Raw genomic sequence first — 6216 nt, 5'->3', positions numbered from 1 at the left:
TATATATATATATATATATATAAATTTCTTTATCTTTTCAAATTGTAATTTATACTCAGTCACACAGGGGTTATAAACACAGAAAGGCAGGACGTGGGGAAGGGGATGACACTGGAGTGTGGTTGTTCAGGGGGAATACAGATATCTTTCAGAACAGGGTATTGGCTGGGTAAGGGTTCAAGGAACAGGTCACTATGGCTCTGCCTATGATTCGCTTGTCCTTATCTAAGTTGGTATTTTCTGCCAAGGCTACCTATTTACAAGGTCTATGACTACTCAGGCTGGTAATTTTTATACCACCATGATATTATAAACAAGATAAGTGACCAATAGATCATCATCTTGATTGCACAAATATATAGATAATACTCTTAAGTGTTGTCTCTTAGTTATATCTGCTTAAGTATAATTCTTGAAATCGTGCCTAAGGAATAAAGCAGGAAAGTCATTGCCTTCAATCTACCCAGCATTTAGCGGTTAAACAAACAGGATGATTACAATAACTACTGAAGGTATAGATAGCTCAGAATCACAATGCAGTTATGAGTCCAAAATAGTTTTAAATCCTACATGAAAACTGTTAATAGCTTAATGGCTATGTCACAGTAAGGTTAGCTGGAACCTGGAATGCATCTTTTTGTTCCTTGCTTTTCTCTTCATGCTCCTTGTCTTCTGAAACATCCATTGCTTTCCATAATGTGTAAGTCATGTTTGCTTCAATCACGCTTCTCAGTCTAATTTCTCAATGTTTCAAGTCATTTTAAAATTTGTATACTATCTAGGTTCCCATAGATGGAATTGGGAGGTGTTACTATAAAATAATTTATGGTCATTTTATGAAAAAGAAGTACTCCATTAGATAGAAAGAACAGTCTTTTCCATAACTTAAAATCCTTTGGTTTCTGCTAAGTAGAAGTTATAGATGGTTTAGTTTGAGTTTGTTATATGTAGGAACAGAGAGGTGTCTGAAGTTTGTTAATCCTTTGAGCTGCAGCCAGCTATGTCTCTGTCATTATATTCTTGAGGGCTCAAAAATGTGATCTTTCTACTTGAATTATTTTACCCTTTGTTGTTTAAAATATAGTGTCTAGATTCCAAGGCTGAGTAGAACAGTATCAGCCCATAACCTTTGGTCGGTCAGTGTTGGGGATCCATACTATTATTTGTTTTATAGACAACAGTCTAAAGAATCAAAGAAACAGTGGCCGAACACTGCTTCTCTATTTTAGAATTGCCACAATGTATTGAACAGAGCACAGTTAGACTCTACAGTTAAATCACTAAAAATTAAGATGTGTACTGGTGTCCTTGTGTATTTTAGTAATATAAGTCCAGGGTAGATAGACATTACCGGTCTCATATAGAAAAGACAAATTATTGACTGATACTTTTTGGCTCTAGGCTGTTTCAGAAGACATTGTAGCTCTACATATGAAAAAAAAAGCTAAGGAAATATGTGCATTCCATATTCCTTCTAACACATGTATCTTCAGTTAACCTTTGATTGGGTAACACTTGATTGGCATATAGATATGCAAAGATAGATGGGCACGCATGTCCTTTTAATCTTATTGGTTGTGTTTTCAGTGAAAGTAGAAATGGATATTGTTAGAAAGCCAGCTGTGTCAGCAGCAAGTGACATAATGTAATTATTATAACTTTTAAACTTTCAGGATTTTATACTATATGAACAATAGATGGGAAAATAGTAAATAGAATTAGAAACAGATGCTGGAAAGCAATCATCATTTAAAGTACATAGACATAGAGTTTTGGATTGGGTAGCTAGGAATATAATGCTATTGTTACCGAGAATATATGTCCTTTTATGACTGAGATGAAATCTAGAATTTTCACATTAGCCAGCATTAGTTTTCTACTGAGTAGAAACAGCAAATTTGAAACTTGGCAAAATTGATAGAAACCACTCAGATTTTTTAAATTTGAAATAAATAGTATAAAAAAGTCTTCAAATTTAATATAAGTGACTATAAGTTTACCTTAAGAAAATTAGAAAGTCAGAAAATCTCTGAAGAAGGAAGTGAGAAAAGGCACAAGGGGGTAGGTATGAAGACTGCAGGAAGCCATCCACAGTAAGGGGGTAGGCTGCAAAACCCGCAGAAACAGAGACACCAAGAAGGCTGATGGATTTGAATCCCCTTTCAATTCTTTACCTATATAGTTATTCTCATTAGCATCAGTAAATATATATATATATATATATATATATATATATATATATATATATATATTCCCTCTTGTGCACTTCTCTCTGTGGGCACATCTTTGGTTGTACATGGAGGAGAAGAAAAGCACCCTGCCACAAGAAGTTGGAGGCATTTGAGTCAGTCTGAGACTCTTATATGCTATTTGAATATCGATTTTCCCAGTCGACTTTTTGAATTTTTCTGTAGAGCCAGCTGCCTTTGTTATGACTTCAACATTAGAGTTAGAGGACTGGAAGAATGGTCGATGTAAAGGACAGTGGGAAGGATTCCAAGAGTCCAATTAGCACAGCTTTTAGAGATGTTAAGCTTGCCAATGTTTTAGGCAGATGCAGTTCTTAAGGCTTTATATAGACTAACCACACTTGCAAATCCATTGGGAATTGGCCACAACAGGGATATTTATAAAATTCATGCATTACTTGTTAGTATCCTTTGACTATTTTAGCTTTTATTGCATGACTGTCAAAAATCTAGGATTGATTTCTGATACTCTATGTAGAAACAAAATATAAATCTACTATTGGATGCAGATAACATAATTAGGATTGTAATAAACATAAAATCAAAAATTCCCATCCACAATTTCTAGATTAATTAACAGATTTTTAACATATATCAAATGACATGTGAGGCAAATGGCTATTAAGTAAAGTAGTGAGAGTCTGGATTTCAGATATGTTGGATATTTAATTTGCTTCTCTGGTGAATGATGGAACCATTTAAAAAGGAGTGTCTCCCTCTCTTTAACTCCAAGTTTTCAGTTATACCGACTTTGACAAAAATTGAATGCTCTGTTAAATTAGAGATAGTGGAAACCCAGTTCCAGTGGATTTAATTTAGATATGAGTAGGAGAGAAAAGACGGGTGGTCAAAGTTTTGGAATTTTCAGACGGCAAATTCACACCTACAGGATCAGGTGATTTATACCATAGAACTCCATAGAAGCCAAATAGTAGATTGAGACAAAGTAAACAAGGTGTTGAATTATCTTTATCATTCTATTCCTTTTATGTTTTCATGTGTTGAATATATTGATTCAAACCTTTGCATTTTAATCCATTAATTAAAAAGAAATAAAAAAGTAGTTTCGCTGACCTAAGTGAGTTAAAACCATCTTCGGTTTTCAAAACAATCAATGCTTCCAATCAATGCACAGTTAAAGCTTTATTTGGGGAAAATTTCTAAATCTTTCACACAAATAAAAGAAAAAAACATAGATTATTATGAGAGTAAAGTGATTGGGTCTGTTAGGGATAATGTTACTTTGCCATTTTTAAACACTTTTTTTCCTGACTTTCTTAGGGTTTACCAGTTTCTTTCCTAAAGTGAACTCTATGCTCTCTCCACAAATCAAGTGGATGAAGAACAGAACTCACTGAAACTTACCTAAAGTGCCATAAAACCAACCCGAAGAAAACCAGAAGTTCAGCTTTGCACAATATGAAAGATGTTACAGTAGAGAATAATATCCATCTTAGCGCTCCTTCCTGCAAGAGCCCCTTAAGAATTTATGGATCCAATGAATGGCTAGTCTAGTGGGATGCAGTTTTGTAGGCTAAGAGGTAAAATATCTTAAAATACGTTTGTAACTGCTTGACTGAATCTCTACTATTTTCAAATAATGAGATTGCAAATCAGAGACATCGTGTTGCAAAAAGAATTGGCTGGAAACAAAATTAAACTATCTGAATGATATTTTTGTCTTAGGTATTCCATGTCACCTGAAAATATATGAGTGTATGGTGGCTATGTATATATTTTCACTGTCAGTGACATTAAAATGGGAACAATATTTCTTTTGGTTAGCCTGCTTTAAGCCAAATTTTCTGAAAAAATAATTTATTGCTATACATTAAGAACTCATCCATTTGTGTCACAGAGATGAAACCTGATAAAAAGAGAGTCAGACAGGACAACTTGAATATATTTCTGAAATTGCATTGGAATAAGTATTAAAAATGTATACAAACAGATGCATTAATCAATTATAAAATATTTTGTGGCTAAAAGATCAGAAAATTTAAACTGAGTTATATTTGTTGTTACCAAGTTAGCTTTTTGCCCATTTCATTTCTCCATAAACCACACAGATTTAATTTCTTTATTATTTATATTTAAATATATATTTAGTAACTGAATGGTATTATGCTGAGCACTTAATTTTATAAAGTCTTTTCTCTCACTTAGAACTATAGCCAGATATTATCAAAGTAATCTTGTTATTTTTCAGGGTAAAACCATGTTAAACTCTCATATTTATTTTAATGAAAAAGAATTTAATATAGTTAATTTTTAATCTACAATACAAATAGGCATTTTAATCCTATTTTCAAATAGGTGATTAGTAATATTAGTTATGTAAATTCATAACAAACAAACAGATATCCATATAGGGAAATATTTAAGATACAAAATATCTGTGAAAAAAACAATGCTAAGAAGCCTATAAAATCACTAGCATTTATAGCAATGAAGTAACACTTTATACATTTCATATTAAGATTTAAAAGAATTATTGTTCTAGTGAAGAATAATATTTACTTTGATAAAATGGATGAGACAATGAATTTGTAATATATCCTTTGCTATATAATAAGACATACAGGAGAACAGCATTGTCTGGTATTCTCAAGGCCTGGCCCTGGATTTGGTTCACTGCACTGGAAAATAATTACATATGTGATAAATTGTGATAAAAGTAATATTTTTGTTTAGACAAAAGCATCCATTACATTTTTCTAAAATTATAAATTTGTACTTAAAGAACAATTTTTTTCCAATGAAAATGATAACAGTAATCAGAAGCTACAATCCTGGTAAGAAGTTGCCATAGTTATGGTTTCATTGCAATGAAGATATGCCATGAGCAAGTAACTCCTATCAAGGACAACACTTAATCAGGGCTGGTTTACTGTTTCAGAGTTTCAGTCCATTATTGTCAAGGTGGCTGTGTGTAGTCAGACATGCTATTAAAGTCAAGAATTCTATCTACCTCTTGATCAGGAGGCAGAAGAAAGAGACTGTGCTGTACCACACTGGGCTTTCCTTAAGCATATATTACCTCATAGCGCACACCCACAGTGACACATTTCTTCCAGCAAGGCCACGCCTACTCCTACAAAGACATACTTTCTATTAGAGCCAATCACTGTGGGCCAAGCATTCGAATACCTGACTCTAGGGGGCCATAGCTATTCAAATTACCATAGCAGGGAAGAAGTGATAATATTTTTTGGAATATATTTATAAGCACTTGAGAAATGTCATGTGTCACAGACAAAAATAAATATAACAAGGGAAATTTGTGGACATGTAGACTTCCTAAAGATATCCTGAGTAAAGAGCCAGTGAATTGTATTATGAGGCAGTAGGAGTATGTAGTGGCTAATAGCACCTCCTGCCACATGTGGTGATTAAATTTCAACCTACATAGCAAAAGGTGTGAACCAAATCCTGTGACTGGCCTTATTATCTCCAGACATGGGCTATATCTTAAACAGTAAATTATATACTAGTTTTGGGATTTAGTTTCATAACACACTAAGAATAAGTTTATAAAAGTATTTATATAATTCACTTTTGTGTGCAGAAAAAAATGATTTTGCTGATGTAACTTTTAAAAATTTTTAATCTTTTTATTTAATTTTACATTTTTACTTACTTTACATCCCACTAATTGTCCCTCTCCCCATCACCCCCTCCCACAATCTTTCCCCCCTCCTCTACTTCTCTGAGTGAGTGGGGTCCTCTTAGGTACCCCACCAACCAAATCTGCCTTCTACATCTTTTTGTTTCTTCCTCTTCCCCTTCATCTTCCTCTTCCTTTCCCTTCCCCTTCCTCTTCCCCTTTCCCTTCTCCCTTCCTCCCTCCCTCACTCCTTCCCTCTCCCTCTCCCCCTCCCCCTCCCCCTCCTCCTGCTCCTCCTCTTCCTCCTCCTTTTTCTTCCTCCTCCTCCCTCCTCCTCCTCCTCCTCCTCCTCCTCCTCCT

Source organism: Grammomys surdaster, unplaced genomic scaffold (assembly GCF_004785775.1).
Source record: "Grammomys surdaster isolate TR1022 unplaced genomic scaffold, NIH_TR_1.0 65, whole genome shotgun sequence".
In the NCBI taxonomy this organism is placed as follows: Eukaryota; Metazoa; Chordata; class Mammalia; order Rodentia; family Muridae; genus Grammomys; species Grammomys surdaster.
This window is presented reverse-complemented; position numbering follows the sequence as displayed.